Source organism: Hyla sarda, chromosome 1 (assembly GCF_029499605.1).
Source record: "Hyla sarda isolate aHylSar1 chromosome 1, aHylSar1.hap1, whole genome shotgun sequence".
Taxonomy (NCBI): domain Eukaryota; kingdom Metazoa; phylum Chordata; class Amphibia; order Anura; family Hylidae; genus Hyla; species Hyla sarda.
The window spans coordinates 275,422,149-275,438,483 of record NC_079189.1 but is presented as its reverse complement, the minus strand read 5'-3'; the positions used below and the strand labels follow the sequence as shown (position 1 = coordinate 275,438,483).

The 16,335-nt window shown below is 50.4% G+C and overlaps 11 pseudogenes; all 11 read right to left on the bottom strand.

Annotated features, from left to right (window-relative positions):
• Nucleotides 1–1,439: 1,439 nt before the first annotated feature.
• LOC130352434 (5S ribosomal RNA) lies at nucleotides 1,440–1,559 on the bottom strand (annotated as a pseudogene).
• Nucleotides 1,560–1,641: 82 nt separating this feature from the next.
• On the bottom strand, nucleotides 1,642–1,761 carry LOC130332359 (5S ribosomal RNA; annotated as a pseudogene).
• A 480-nt stretch (nucleotides 1,762–2,241) lies between these two features.
• On the bottom strand, nucleotides 2,242–2,361 carry LOC130340414 (5S ribosomal RNA; annotated as a pseudogene).
• A 1,495-nt stretch (nucleotides 2,362–3,856) lies between these two features.
• On the bottom strand, nucleotides 3,857–3,976 carry LOC130332348 (5S ribosomal RNA; annotated as a pseudogene).
• A 480-nt stretch (nucleotides 3,977–4,456) lies between these two features.
• Nucleotides 4,457–4,576, bottom strand: LOC130352282 (5S ribosomal RNA; annotated as a pseudogene).
• Nucleotides 4,577–8,864: 4,288 nt separating this feature from the next.
• Nucleotides 8,865–8,984, bottom strand: LOC130352433 (5S ribosomal RNA; annotated as a pseudogene).
• Nucleotides 8,985–9,666: 682 nt separating this feature from the next.
• On the bottom strand, nucleotides 9,667–9,786 carry LOC130352281 (5S ribosomal RNA; annotated as a pseudogene).
• Nucleotides 9,787–10,059: 273 nt separating this feature from the next.
• Nucleotides 10,060–10,179, bottom strand: LOC130352448 (5S ribosomal RNA; annotated as a pseudogene).
• Nucleotides 10,180–12,862: 2,683 nt separating this feature from the next.
• Nucleotides 12,863–12,982, bottom strand: LOC130352431 (5S ribosomal RNA; annotated as a pseudogene).
• A 682-nt stretch (nucleotides 12,983–13,664) lies between these two features.
• Nucleotides 13,665–13,784, bottom strand: LOC130352280 (5S ribosomal RNA; annotated as a pseudogene).
• Nucleotides 13,785–14,057: 273 nt separating this feature from the next.
• LOC130329842 (5S ribosomal RNA) lies at nucleotides 14,058–14,177 on the bottom strand (annotated as a pseudogene).
• Nucleotides 14,178–16,335: the final 2,158 nt, after the last annotated feature.

Genomic DNA, 16,335 nt, shown 5'->3' with positions numbered 1-16,335 from the left:
AGCGTAAGGCGGCAACAGAGCAAAATGTCAACAGCAGCCGGGATTCCCAGCCAGTGTCCCATGCTGGTACTTACCGGGCCCTAAGATCTGTACCAGTCTGCGATCTGATGAGAGCAGGCGCGTTAAGCTTAGGATGGCCGTCGACAGCTTCACACCTTGTATACTGTGGATTTAAGCATCAATAAATTATTTTCGGAATCGGAGCGGAAGGCAGCAATAGAGCAAAATGTCAATGGCAATGGCAATGGCACTGGCACCCGGGATTCCCAGCCAGTCTCCCATGCCAGTACTTACCGGATCCTAAGCTGGGTAGCAGTCTGCGATCTGACGAGAGCAGGCTCATTCAGCTTAGGATGGCCGTTGACAGCTTCACACCTTGTATACTGTGGATTTAAGCATCAATAAATTCTTTTCGGAATCGGAGCGGAAGGCAGCAATAGAGCAAAGTGTCAACGGCAACCGGGATTCCCAGCCAGTCTCCCATGCCAGTACTTACCGGGCCCTAAGCTGGGTAACAGTCTGCGATTTGACAAGAGCAGGCGCGTTCAGCTTAGGATGGCCATTGACAGCTTCATGCTTTTTATACTGTGCATTTAAGCATCAATAAATCCTTTTCGGAATCGGAACGGAAGGCGGCAACAGAGCAAAATGTCAACTGCACCCGGGTTTCCCAGCCAGTCTCCCATGCCAGTACTTACTGGGCCCTAAGCTGGGTAGCAGTCTGCGATCTGACGAGAGCAGGCGCGTTCAGCTTAGGATGGCCGTTGACATCTTCACGCCTTGTATATTGTGGATTTAAGCATCAATAAATATTTTTATTTGTCGGAGAGGAAGGCTGCAACAGAGCAAAATGTCAATGGCACCTTGGATTGCCAGCCAGTCTCCAATGCCGGTAACTGCCGGGCAGCAGTCTGCGATCTGAGGAGAGCAGGCACGTTCAGGCTTAGGATGGCCGTTGACAGCTTCACACCCTGTATATTGTGGATTTAAGCATCAATAAATTATTTTCCGAATCGGAGCGGAAGGCGGCAACAGATTAAAATGGAAACTGCACCCGGGATTCCCAGCCAGTCTTCCATGCTGGTACTTACCAGGCCCTAAGCTGGGTAGCAGTCTGCGATCTGACAAGAGCAGGCGCGTTCAGCTTAGGATGGCCGTTGACAGCATCACACTTTGTATACTGTGGATTTAAGCATCAATAAATAATTTTCGGAATCGGAGCAGAAACAGAGCAAAATGTCAACTGCACCCGGGATTCCCAGCCAGTCTCCCATGCTGGTACTTACCAGGCCCGAAGCTGGGTAGCAGTCTGCGATCTGACGAGAACAGGCGCATACAGCTTAGGATGGCCGTAGACATCTTCACACCCTGTATACTGTGGATTTAAGCATCAATAAATCCTTTTCGGAATCAGAGCGGAAGGCGGCAACCGAGCAAAATGTCAACGACACCTGGGATTCCAAGCCAGTCTCCCATGCTGGTACTTACCGGGCCCTAAACTGGGTAGCAGTCTGCGATCTGATGAGAGCAGGCGCGTTCAGCTTAGGATGGCCGTTGACAGCTTCTCGCCCTTTATACTGTGCATTTAGGCATCAATAAATCCTTTTCGGAATCGGAGCGGAAGGCAGCAATAGAGCAAAATGTCAACGGCACCCGGGATTCCCAGCCAGTCTCCCATGCCAGTACTTACCGGGCCCTAAGCTGGGTAGCAGTCTGCGATCTGATGAGAGCAGGCGCGTTCAGCTTAGGATGGGCGTTGACATCTTCACGCCTTGTATACTGTGGATTTAAGCATCAATAAATATTTTTTTTAATCGGAGAGGAAGGCTGCAACAGATCAAAATGTCAATAGCACCTTGGATTGCCAGCCAGTCTCCCATGCCCGTACTTGCCGGGCAGCAGTCTGCGATCTGACAAGAACAGGCGCATTCAGCTTAGGATAGCCGTAGACGGCTTCACACCCTGTATATTGTGGATTTAAGCATCAATAAATCCTTTTCGGAATCGGAGCAAACTGTCTACAGAGCTACAGAGCAAAATGTCAACAACACCTGAGATTCCCAGCCAGTCTCCCATACTGGTACTTACCGGGCTCTAAGCTGGGTAGCAGTCTGCGATCTGACGAGAGCAGGCGCATTCAGGTTAGGATAGCCGTAGACAGCTTCACAAGCTGTATACTGTGGATTTAAGCATCAATAAATCCTTTTCGGAATCGGAGCGGAAGGCGGCAACAGAGCAAAATGTCAACGACACCTGGGATTCCCAGCCAGTGTCCCATGCTGGTACTTACCGGGCCCTAAGCTGGGTAGCAGTCTGCGATCTGACGAGAGCAGGCGCGTTCAGCTTAGGATGGCCGTTGACCGCTTTTCGCCCTTTATACTGTGCATTTAAGCATCAATAAATCCTTTTCGGAATCGGAACGGAACGGAAGGCGGCAACAGAGCAAAATGTCAACGGCAGCCGGGATTCCCAGCCAGTGTCCCATGCCGGTACTTACCGGGCCCTAAGATCTGTACCAGTCTGCGATCTGACGAGAGCAGGCGCGTTAAGCTTAGGATGGCCGTCGACAGCTTCACACCTTGTATACTGTGGATTTAAGCATCAATAAATTATTTTCGGAATCGGAGCGGAAGGCAGCAATAGAGCAAAATGTCAATGGCAATGGCACTGGCACCCGGGATTCCCAGCCAGTCTCCCATGCCAGTACTTACCGGATCCTAAGCTGGGTAGCAGTCTGCGATCTGACGAGAGCAGGCTCATTCAGCTTAGGATGGCCGTTGACAGCTTCACACCTTGTATACTGTGGATTTAAGCATCAATAAATTCTTTTCGGAATCGGAGCGGAAGGCAGCAATAGAGCAAAGTGTCAACGGCAACCGGGATTCCCAGCCAGTCTCCCATGCCAGTACTTACCGGGCCCTAAGCTGGGTAACAGTCTGCGATCTGACAAGAGCAGGCGCGTTCAGCTTAGGATGGCCATTGACAGCTTCATGCTTTTTATACTGTGCATTTAAGCATCAATAAATCCTTTTCGGAATCGGAACGGAAGGCGGCAACAGAGCAAAATGTCAACTGCACCCGGGTTTCCCAGCCAGTTTCCCATGCCAGTACTTACTGGGCCCTAAGCTGGGTAGCAGTCTGCGATCTGACGAGAGCAGGCGCGTTCAGCTTAGGATGGCCGTTGACATCTTCACGCCTTGTATATTGTGGATTTAAGCATCAATAAATATTTTTATTTGTCGGAGAGGAAGGCTGCAACAGAGCAAAATGTCAATGGCACCTTGGATTGCCAGCCAGTCTCCAATGCCGGTAACTGCCGGGCAGCAGTCTGCGATCTGAGGAGAGCAGGCACGTTCAGGCTTAGGATGGCCGTTGACAGCTTCACACCCTGTATATTGTGGATTTAAGCATCAATAAATTATTTTCCGAATCGGAGCGGAAGGCGGCAACAGATTAAAATGGCAACTGCACCCGGGATTCCCAGCCAGTCTCCCATGCTGGTACTTACCAGGCCCTAAGCTGGGTAGCAGTCTGCGATCTGACAAGAGCAGGCGCGTTCAGCTTAGGATGGCCGTTGACAGCATCACACTTTGTATACTGTGGATTTAAGCATCAATAAATAATTTTCGGAATCGGAGCAGAAACAGAGCAAACTGTCAACTGCACCCGGGATTCCCAGCCAGTCTCCCATGCTGGTACTTACCGGGCCCTAAACTGGGTAGCAGTCTGCGGTCTGATGAGAGCAGGCGCGTTCAGCTTAGGATGGCCGTTGACAGCTTCTCGCCCTTTATACTGTGCATTTAGGCATCAATAAATCCTTTTCGGAATCGGAGCGGAAGGCAGCAATAGAGCAAAATGTCAACGGCACCCGGGATTCCCAGCCAGTCTCCCATGCCAGTACTTACCGGGCCCTAAGCTGGGTAGCAGTCTGCGATCTGATGAGAGCAGGCGCGTTCAGCTTAGGATGGGCGTTGACATCTTCACGCCTTGTATACTGTGGATTTAAGCATCAATAAATATTTTTTTTAATCGGAGAGGAAGGCTGCAACAGATCAAAATGTCAATAGCACCTTGGATTGCCAGCCAGTCTCCCATGCTCGTACTTGCCGGGCAGCAGTCTGCGATCTGACAAGAACAGGCGCATTCAGCTTAGGATAGCCGTAGACGGCTTCACACCCTGTATATTGTGGATTTAAGCATCAATAAATCCTTTTCGGAATCGGAGCAAACTGTCTACAGAGCTACAGAGCAAAATGTCAACAACACCTGAGATTCCCAGCCAGTCTCCCATACTGGTACTTACCGGGCTCTAAGCTGGGTAGCAGTCTGCGATCTGACGAGAGCAGGCGCATTCAGGTTAGGATAGCCGTAGACAGCTTCACAAGCTGTATACTGTGGATTTAAGCATCAATAAATCATTTTCGGAATCGGAGCGGAAGGCGGCTACAGAGCAAAATGTCAACAACACCTGGAATTCCCAGCCAGTCTCCCATGCTGGTACTTACCTGGCCCTAAGCTGGGTAGCAGTCTGCGATCTGACGAGAGCAGGCGCGTTCAGCTTAGGATGTCCGTTGACATCTTTACGCCTTGTATATTGTGGATTTAACCATCAATAAATATTTTTATTAATCGGAGAAGAAGGCGGCAACAGAGCAAAATGTCAATGGCACCTTGGATTGCCAGCCAGTCTCCCATGCCGGTATCTGCCGGGCAGCAGTCTGCGATCTGATGAGAGCAGGCATGTTCAGGCTTAGGATGGCCGTTGACAGCTTCACACCCTGTATATTGTGGATTTAAGCATCAATAAATCCTTTTCCGAATCGGAGCGGAAGGCGGCAACAGATTAAAATGTCAACTGCACCTGGGATTCCCAGCCAGTCTCCCATGCTGGTACTTACCAGGCCCTAAGCTGGGCAGCAGTCTGCGATCTGACGAGAGCAGGCGCGTTCAGCTTAGGATGGCCGTTGACAGCTTCATATTTTGTATACTGTGCATTTAAGCATCAATAAATCCTTTTCGGAATCGGAACGGAAGGCGGCAACAGAGCAAAATGTCAACGGCAGCCGGGATTCCCAGCCAGTGTCCCATGCCGGTACTTACCGGGCCCTAAGATCTGTACCAGTCTGCGATCTGACGAGAACAGGCGCATTCAGCTTAGGATGGCCGTAGATATCTTCACACCCTGTATACTGTGGATTTAAGCATCAATAAATCCTTTTCGGAATCGGAGCGTAAGGCGGCAACAGAGCAAAACGTCAACGACACCTGGGATTCCCAGCCAGTCTCCCATGCTGGTACTTACCGGGCCCTAAGCTGGGTACCAGTCTGCGATCTGACGAGAACAGGCGCATTCAGCTTAGGATGGCCGTTGACAGGTTCACACCCTGTATACTGTGGATTTAAGCATCAATAAATCCTTTTCCGAATCGGAGCGGAAGGAGGCAACAGATTAAAATGTCAAGTGCACCCGGGATTCCCAGCCAGTCTCCCATGCTAGTTCTTACCAGGCCCTAAGCTGGGTAGCAGTCTGCGATCTGACAAGAGCAAGCGCGTTCAGCTTAGGATGGCCGTTGACAGCTTCTTGCCCTTTATATTGTGCATTTAAGCATCAATAAATCCTTTTCGGAATCGGAACGGAAGGCGGCAACAGAGCAAAATGTCAACGGCAGCCGGGATTCCCAGCCAGTGTCCCATGCCGGTACTTACCGGGCCCTAAGATCTGTACCAGTCTGCGATCTGACGAGAACAGGCGCATTCAGCTTAGGATGGCCGTAGACCTCTTCACACCCTGTATACTGTGGATTTAAGCATCAATAAATCCTTTTCGGAATCGGAGCGTAAGGCGGCAACAGAGCAAAATGTCAACGGCAGCCGGGATTCCCAGCCAGTGTCCCATGCCGGTACTTACCGGGCCCTAAGATCTGTACCAGTCTGTGATCTGACGAGAGCTGGCGCGTTAAGCTTAGGATGGCCGTCGACAGCTTCACACCTTGTATACTGTGGATTTAAGCATCATTAAATTATTTTCGGAATCGGAGCGGAAGGCAGCAATAGAGCAAAATGTCAACGGCACGTGGGATTCCCAGCCAGTCTCCCCTGCCAGTACTTACCGGGCCCTAAGCTGGGTAGCAGTCTGCGATCTGACGAGAGCAGGCACGTTCAGCTTAGGATGGCCATTGACAGCTTCATGCTTTTTATACTGTGCATTTAAGCATCAATAAATCCTTTTCGGAATCGGAGAGGAAGGCGGCAACAGAGCAAAATGTCAATAGCACCTTGGATTGTCAGCCAGTCTCTCATGCCCGTACTTGCCGGGCAGCAGTCTGCGATCTGACAAGAACAGGCACATTCAGCTTAGGATAGCCGTAGACGGCATCACACCCTGTATACTGTGAATTTAAGCATCAATAAATCATTTTCGGAATCGAAGCGGAAGGCGGCTACAGAACAAAATGTCAACAACACCTGGGATTCCCAGCCAGTCTCCCATGCTGGTACTTAACGGGCCCTAAGCTGGGTATCAGTCTGCGATCTGACGAGAGCAGGCGCGTTCAGCTTAGGATGGCCGTTGACAGCTTCACACTTTGTATACTGTGGATTTAAGCATCAATAAATAATTTTCGGAATCGGAGCAGAAACAGAGCAAAATGTCAACTGCACCCGGGATTCCCAGCCAGTCTCCCATGCTGGTACTTACCAGGCCCGAAGCTGGGAAGCAGTCTGCGATCTGACGAGAACAGGCGCATTCAGCTTAGGATGGCCGTAGACATCTTCACACCCTGTATACTGTGGATTTAAGCATCAATAAATCCTTTTCCGAATCGGAGCGGAAGGCGGCAACAGATTAAAATGTCAACTGCACCCGGGATTCCCAGCCAGTCTCCCATGCTATAACTTACCAGGCCCTAAGCTGGGTAGCAGTCTGCGATCTGATGAGAGCAGGCGGGTTCAGCTTAGGATGGCCGTTGACAGCTTCACATTTTGTATACTGTGCATTTAAGCATCAATAAATCCTTTTCGGAATCGGAACGGAAGGCGGCAACAGAGCAAAATGTCAACGGCAGCCGGGATTCCCAGCCAGTCTCCCATGCTGGTACTTACCGGGCGCTAAGCTGGGTAGCAGTCTGCGATCTGACGAGAGCAGGCGCGTTGAGCTTAGGATGGCCGTTGACAGCTTCTCGCCCTTTATACTGTGCATTTAAGCATCAATAAATCCTTTTTGGAATCGGAACGGAAGGCGGCAACAGAGCAAAATGTCAACGGCAGCCGGGATTCCCAGCCAGTGTCCCATGCCGGTACTTACCGGGCCCTAAGATCTGTACCAGTCTGCGATCTGACGAGAACAGGCGCATTCAGCTTAGGATGGCCGTAGACATCTTCACACCCTGTATACTGTGGATTTAAGCATCAATAAATCCTTTTCGGAATCGGAGCGTAAGGCGGCAACAGAGCAAAATGTCAACAGCAGCCGGGATTCCCAGCCAGTGTCCCATGCTGGTACTTACCGGGCCCTAAGATCTGTACCAGTCTGCGATCTGATGAGAGCAGGCGCGTTAAGCTTAGGATGGCCGTCGACAGCTTCACACCTTGTATACTGTGGATTTAAGCATCAATAAATTATTTTCGGAATCGGAGCGGAAGGCAGCAATAGAGCAAAATGTCAATGGCAATGGCACTGGCACCCGGGATTCCCAGCCAGTCTCCCATGCCAGTACTTACCGGATCCTAAGCTGGGTAGCAGTCTGCGATCTGACGAGAGCAGGCTCATTCAGCTTAGGATGGCCGTTGACAGCTTCACACCTTGTATACTGTGGATTTAAGCATCAATAAATTCTTTTCGGAATCGGAGCGGAAGGCAGCAATAGAGCAAAGTGTCAACGGCAACCGGGATTCCCAGCCAGTCTCCCATGCCAGTACTTACCGGGCCCTAAGCTGGGTAACAGTCTGCGATCTGACAAGAGCAGGCGCGTTCAGCTTAGGATGGCCATTGACAGCTTCATGCTTTTTATACTGTGCATTTAAGCATCAATAAATCCTTTTCGGAATCGGAACGGAAGGCGGCAACAGAGCAAAATGTCAACTGCACCCGGGTTTCCCAGCCAGTCTCCCATGCCAGTACTTACTGGGCCCTAAGCTGGGTAGCAGTCTGCGATCTGACGAGAGCAGGCGCGTTCAGCTTAGGATGGCCGTTGACATCTTCACGCCTTGTATATTGTGGATTTAAGCATCAATAAATATTTTTATTTGTCGGAGAGGAAGGCTGCAACAGAGCAAAATGTCAATGGTACCTTGGATTGCCAGCCAGTCTCCAATGCCGGTAACTGCCGGGCAGCAGTCTGCGATCTGAGGAGAGCAGGCACGTTCAGGCTTAGGATGGCCGTTGACAGCTTCACACCCTGTATATTGTGGATTTAAGCATCAATAAATTATTTTCCGAATCGGAGCGGAAGGCGGCAACAGATTAAAATGGAAACTGCACCCGGGATTCCCAGCCAGTCTCCCATGCTGGTACTTACCAGGCCCTAAGCTGGGTAGCAGTCTGCGATCTGACAAGAGCAGGCGCGTTCAGCTTAAGATGGCCGTTGACAGCATCACACTTTGTATACTGTGGATTTAAGCATCAATAAATAATTTTCGGAATCGGAGCAGAAACAGAGCAAAATGTCAACTGCACCCGGGATTCCCAGCCAGTCTCCCATGCTGGTACTTACCAGGCCCGAAGCTGGGTAGCAGTCTGCGATCTGACGAGAACAGGCGCATACAGCTTAGGATGGCCGTAGACATCTTCACACCCTGTATACTGTGGATTTAAGCATCAATAAATCCTTTTCGGAATCGGAGCGGAAGGCGGCAACCGAGCAAAATGTCAACGACACCTGGGATTCCAAGCCAGTCTCCCATGCTGGTACTTACCGGGCCCTAAACTGGGTAGCAGTCTGCGATCTGATGAGAGCAGGCGCGTTCAGCTTAGGATGGCCGTTGACAGCTTCTTGCCCTTTATACTGTGCATTTAGGCATCAATAAATCCTTTTCGGAATCGGAGCGGAAGGCAGCAATAGAGCAAAATGTCAACGGCACCCGGGATTCCCAGCCAGTTTCCCATGCCAGTACTTACCGGGCCCTAAGCTGGGTAGCAGTCTGCGATCTGATGAGAGCAGGCGCGTTCAGCTTAGGATGGGCGTTGACATCTTCACGCCTTGTATACTGTGGATTTAAGCATCAATAAATATTTTTTTTAATCGGAGAGGAAGGCTGCAACAGATCAAAATGTCAATAGCACCTTGGATTGCCAGCCAGTCTCCCATGCCCGTACTTGCCGGGCAGCAGTCTGCGATCTGACAAGAACAGGCGCATTCAGCTTAGGATAGCCGTAGACGGCTTCACACCCTGTATATTGTGGATTTAAGCATCAATAAATCCTTTTCGGAATCGGAGCAAACTGTCTACAGAGCTACAGAGCAAAATGTCAACAACACCTGAGATTCCCAGCCAGTCTCCCATACTGGTACTTACCGGGCTCTAAGCTGGGTAGCAGTCTGCGATCTGACGAGAGCAGGCACATTCAGGTTAGGATAGCCGTAGACAGCTTCACAAGCTGTATACTGTGGATTTAAGCATCAATAAATCATTTTCGGAATCGGAGCGGAAGGCGGCTACAGAGCAAAATGTCAACAACACCTGGAATTCCCAGCCAGTCTCCCATGCTGGTACTTACCTGGCCCTAAGCTGGGTAGCAGTCTGCGATCTGACGAGAGCAGGCGCGTTCAGCTTAGGATGTCCGTTGACATCTTTACGCCTTGTATATTGTGGATTTAACCATCAATAAATATTTTTATTAATCGGAGAAAAAGGCGGCAACAGAGCAAAATGTCAATGGCACCTTGGATTGCCAGCCAGTCTCCCATGCCGGTATCTGCCGGGCAGCAGTCTGCGATCTGAGGAGAGCAGGCATGTTCAGGCTTAGGATGGCCGTTGACAGCTTCACACCCTGTATATTGTGGATTTAAGCATCAATAAATCCTTTTCCGAATCGGAGCGGAAGGCGGCAACAGATTAAAATGTCAACTGCACCTGGGATTCCCAGCCAGTCTCCCATGCTGGTACTTACCAGGCCCTAAGCTGGGTAGCAGTCTGCGATCTGACGAGAGCAGGCGCGTTCAGCTTAGGATGGCCATTGACAGCTTCATGCTTTTTATACTGTGCATTTAAGCATCAATAAATCCTTTTCGGAATCGGAGAGGAAGGCGGCAACAGAGCAAAATGTCAATAGCACCTTGGATTGTCAGCCAGTCTCTCATGCCCGTACTTGCCGGGCAGCAGTCTGCGATCTGACAAGAACAGGCACATTCAGCTTAGGATAGCCGTAGACGGCATCACACCCTGTATACTGTGAATTTAAGCATCAATAAATCATTTTCGGAATCGAAGCGGAAGGCGGCTACAGAACAAAATGTCAACAACACCTGGGATTCCCAGCCAGTCTCCCATGCTGGTACTTAACGGGCCCTAAGCTGGGTATCAGTCTGCGATCTGACGAGAGCAGGCGCGTTCAGCTTAGGATGGCCGTTGACAGCTTCACACTTTGTATACTGTGGATTTAAGCATCAATAAATAATTTTCGGAATCGGAGCAGAAACAGAGCAAAATGTCAACTGCACCCGGGATTCCCAGCCAGTCTCCCATGCTGGTACTTACCAGGCCCGAAGCTGGGAAGCAGTCTGCGATCTGACGAGAACGGGCGCATTCAGCTTAGGATGGCCGTAGACATCTTCACACCCTGTATACTGTGGATTTAAGCATCAATAAATCCTTTTCCGAATCGGAGCGGAAGGCGGCAACAGATTAAAATGTCAACTGCACCCGGGATTCCCAGCCAGTCTCCCATGCTATAACTTACCAGGCCCTAAGCTGGGTAGCAGTCTGCGATCTGATGAGAGCAGGCGGGTTCAGCTTAGGATGGCCGTTGACAGCTTCACATTTTGTATACTGTGCATTTAAGCATCAATAAATCCTTTTCGGAATCGGAACGGAAGGCGGCAACAGAGCAAAATGTCAACGGCAGCCGGGATTCCCAGCCAGTCTCCCATGCTGGTACTTACCGGGCGCTAAGCTGGGTAGCAGTCTGCGATCTGACGAGAGCAGGCGCGTTGAGCTTAGGATGGCCGTTGACAGCTTCTCGCCCTTTATACTGTGCATTTAAGCATCAATAAATCCTTTTTGGAATCGGAACGGAAGGCGGCAACAGAGCAAAATGTCAACGGCAGCCGGGATTCCCAGCCAGTGTCCCATGCCGGTACTTACCGGGCCCTAAGATCTGTACCAGTCTGCGATCTGACGAGAACAGGCGCATTCAGCTTAGGATGGCCGTAGACATCTTCACACCCTGTATACTGTGGATTTAAGCATCAATAAATCCTTTTCGGAATCGGAGCGTAAGGCGGCAACAGAGCAAAATGTCAACAGCAGCCGGGATTCCCAGCCAGTGTCCCATGCTGGTACTTACCGGGCCCTAAGATCTGTACCAGTCTGCGATCTGATGAGAGCAGGCGCGTTAAGCTTAGGATGGCCGTCGACAGCTTCACACCTTGTATACTGTGGATTTAAGCATCAATAAATTATTTTCGGAATCGGAGCGGAAGGCAGCAATAGAGCAAAATGTCAATGGCAATGGCACTGGCACCCGGGATTCCCAGCCAGTCTCCCATGCCAGTACTTACCGGATCCTAAGCTGGGTAGCAGTCTGCGATCTGACGAGAGCAGGCTCATTCAGCTTAGGATGGCCGTTGACAGCTTCACACCTTGTATACTGTGGATTTAAGCATCAATAAATTCTTTTCGGAATCGGAGCGGAAGGCAGCAATAGAGCAAAGTGTCAACGGCAACCGGGATTCCCAGCCAGTCTCCCATGCCAGTACTTACCGGGCCCTAAGCTGGGTAACAGTCTGCGATCTGACAAGAGCAGGCGCGTTCAGCTTAGGATGGCCATTGACAGCTTCATGCTTTTTATACTGTGCATTTAAGCATCAATAAATCCTTTTCGGAATCGGAACGGAAGGCGGCAACAGAGCAAAATGTCAACTGCACCCGGGTTTCCCAGCCAGTCTCCCATGCCAGTACTTACTGGGCCCTAAGCTGGGTAGCAGTCTGCGATCTGACGAGAGCAGGCGCGTTCAGCTTAGGATGGCCGTTGACATCTTCACGCCTTGTATATTGTGGATTTAAGCATCAATAAATATTTTTATTTGTCGGAGAGGAAGGCTGCAACAGAGCAAAATGTCAATGGTACCTTGGATTGCCAGCCAGTCTCCAATGCCGGTAACTGCCGGGCAGCAGTCTGCGATCTGAGGAGAGCAGGCACGTTCAGGCTTAGGATGGCCGTTGACAGCTTCACACCCTGTATATTGTGGATTTAAGCATCAATAAATTATTTTCCGAATCGGAGCGGAAGGCGGCAACAGATTAAAATGGAAACTGCACCCGGGATTCCCAGCCAGTCTCCCATGCTGGTACTTACCAGGCCCTAAGTTGGGTAGCAGTCTGCGATCTGACAAGAGCAGGCGCGTTCAGCTTAAGATGGCCGTTGACAGCATCACACTTTGTATACTGTGGATTTAAGCATCAATAAATAATTTTCGGAATCGGAGCAGAAACAGAGCAAAATGTCAACTGCACCCGGGATTCCCAGCCAGTCTCCCATGCTGGTACTTACCAGGCCCGAAGCTGGGTAGCAGTCTGCGATCTGACGAGAACAGGCGCATACAGCTTAGGATGGCCGTAGACATCTTCACACCCTGTATACTGTGGATTTAAGCATCAATAAATCCTTTTCGGAATCGGAGCGGAAGGCGGCAACCGAGCAAAATGTCAACGACACCTGGGATTCCAAGCCAGTCTCCCATGCTGGTACTTACCGGGCCCTAAACTGGGTAGCAGTCTGCGATCTGATGAGAGCAGGCGCGTTCAGCTTAGGATGGCCGTTGACAGCTTCTTGCCCTTTATACTGTGCATTTAGGCATCAATAAATCCTTTTCGGAATCGGAGCGGAAGGCAGCAATAGAGCAAAATGTCAACGGCACCCGGGATTCCCAGCCAGTCTCCCATGCCAGTACTTACCGGGCCCTAAGCTGGGTAGCAGTCTGCGATCTGATGAGAGCAGGCGCGTTCAGTTTAGGATGGGCGTTGACATCTTCACGCCTTGTATACTGTGGATTTAAGCATCAATAAATATTTTTTTTAATCGGAGAGGAAGGCTGCAACAGATCAAAATGTCAATAGCACCTTGGATTGCCAGCCAGTCTCCCATGCCCGTACTTGCCGGGCAGCAGTCTGCGATCTGACAAGAACAGGCGCATTCAGCTTAGGATAGCCGTAGACGGCTTCACACCCTGTATATTGTGGATTTAAGCATCAATAAATCCTTTTCGGAATCGGAGCAAACTGTCTACAGAGCTACAGAGCAAAATGTCAACAACACCTGAGATTCCCAGCCAGTCTCCCATACTGGTACTTACCGGGCTCTAAGCTGGGTAGCAGTCTGCGATCTGACGAGAGCAGGCGCATTCAGGTTAGGATAGCCGTAGACAGCTTCACAATCTGTATACTGTGGATTTAAGCATCAATAAATCATTTTCGGAATCGGAGCGGAAGGCGGCTACAGAGCAAAATGTCAACAACACCTGGAATTCCCAGCCAGTCTCCCATGCTGGTACTTACCTGGCCCTAAGCTGGGTAGCAGTCTGCGATCTGACGAGAGCAGGCGCGTTCAGCTTAGGATGTCCGTTGACATCTTTACGCCTTGTATATTGTGGATTTAACCATCAATAAATATTTTTATTAATCGGAGAAAAAGGCGGCAACAGAGCAAAATGTCAATGGCACCTTGGATTGCCAGCCAGTCTCCCATGCCGGTATCTGCCGGGCAGCAGTCTGCGATCTGAGGAGAGCAGGCATGTTCAGGCTTAGGATGGCCGTTGACAGCTTCACACCCTGTATATTGTGGATTTAAGCATCAATAAATCCTTTTCCGAATCGGAGCGGAAGGCGGCAACAGATTAAAATGTCAACTGCACCTGGGATTCCCAGCCAGTCTCCCATGCTGGTACTTACCAGGCCCTAAGCTGGGTAGCAGTCTGCGATCTGACGAGAGCAGGCGCGTTCAGCTTAGGATGGCCGTTGACAGCTTCATATTTTGTATACTGTGCATTTAAGCATCAATAAATCCTTTTCGGAATCGGAACGGAAGGCGGCAACAGAGCAAAATGTCAACGGCAGCCGGGATTCCCAGCCAGTGTCCCATGCCGGTACTTACCGGGCCCTAAGATCTGTACCAGTCTGCGATCTGACGAGAACAGGCGCATTCAGCTTAGGATGGCCGTAGATATCTTCACACCCTGTATACTGTGGATTTAAGCATCAATAAATCCTTTTCGGAATCGGAGCGTAAGGCGGCAACAGAGCAAAACGTCAACGACACCTGGGATTCCCAGCCAGTCTCCCATGCTGGTACGTACCGGGCCCTAAGCTGGGTACCAGTCTGCGATCTGACGAGAACAGGCGCATTCAGCTTAGGATGGCCGTTGACAGCTTCACACCCTGTATACTGTGGATTTAAGCATCAATAAATCCTTTTCCGAATCGGAGCGGAAGGAGGCAACAGATTAAAATGTCAACTGCACCCGGGATTCCCAGCCAGTCTCCCCTGCCAGTACTTACCGGGCCCTAAGCTGGGTAGCAGTCTGCGATCTGACGAGAGCAGGCACGTTCAGCTTAGGATGGCCATTGACAGCTTCATGCTTTTTATACTGTGCATTTAAGCATCAATAAATCCTTTTCGGAATCGGAGAGGAAGGCGGCAACAGAGCAAAATGTCAATAGCACCTTGGATTGTCAGCCAGTCTCTCATGCCCGTACTTGCCGGGCAGCAGTCTGCGATCTGACAAGAACAGGCACATTCAGCTTAGGATAGCCGTAGACGGCATCACACCCTGTATACTGTGAATTTAAGCATCAATAAATCATTTTCGGAATCGAAGCGGAAGGCGGCTACAGAACAAAATGTCAACAACACCTGGGATTCCCAGCCAGTCTCCCATGCTGGTACTTAACGGGCCCTAAGCTGGGTATCAGTCTGCGATCTGACGAGAGCAGGCGCGTTCAGCTTAGGATGGCCGTTGACAGCTTCACACTTTGTATACTGTGGATTTAAGCATCAATAAATAATTTTCGGAATCGGAGCAGAAACAGAGCAAAATGTCAACTGCACCCGGGATTCCCAGCCAGTCTCCCATGCTGGTACTTACCAGGCCCGAAGCTGGGAAGCAGTCTGCGATCTGACGAGAACGGGCGCATTCAGCTTAGGATGGCCGTAGACATCTTCACACCCTGTATACTGTGGATTTAAGCATCAATAAATCCTTTTCCGAATCGGAGCGGAAGGCGGCAACAGATTAAAATGTCAACTGCACCCGGGATTCCCAGCCAGTCTCCCATGCTATAACTTACCAGGCCCTAAGCTGGGTAGCAGTCTGCGATCTGATGAGAGCAGGCGGGTTCAGCTTAGGATGGCCGTTGACAGCTTCACATTTTGTATACTGTGCATTTAAGCATCAATAAATCCTTTTCGGAATCGGAACGGAAGGCGGCAACAGAGCAAAATGTCAACGGCAGCCGGGATTCCCAGCCAGTCTCCCATGCTGGTACTTACCGGGCGCTAAGCTGGGTAGCAGTCTGCGATCTGACGAGAGCAGGCGCGTTGAGCTTAGGACGGCCGTTGACAGCTTCTCGCCCTTTATACTGTGCATTTAAGCATCAATAAATCCTTTTTGGAATCGGAACGGAAGGCGGCAACAGAGCAAAATGTCAACGGCAGCCGGGATTCCCAGCCAGTGTCCCATGCCGGTACTTACCGGGCCCTAAGATCTGTACCAGTCTGCGATCTGACGAGAACAGGCGCATTCAGCTTAGGATGGCCGTAGACATCTTCACACCCTGTATACTGTGGATTTAAGCATCAATAAATCCTTTTCGGAATCGGAGCGTAAGGCGGCAACAGAGCAAAATGTCAACAGCAGCCGGGATTCCCAGCCAGTGTCCCATGCTGGTACTTACCGGGCCCTAAGATCTGTACCAGTCTGCGATCTGATGAGAGCAGGCGCGTTAAGCTTAGGATGGCCGTCGACAGCTTCACACCTTGTATACTGTGGATTTAAGCATCGATAAATTCTTTTCGGAATCGGAGCGGAGGGCAGCAATAGAGAAAAATGTCAACGGCACCTGGGATTCCCAGCCAGTCTCCCCTGCCAGTACCTACCGGGCCCTAAGCTGGGTAGCAGTCTG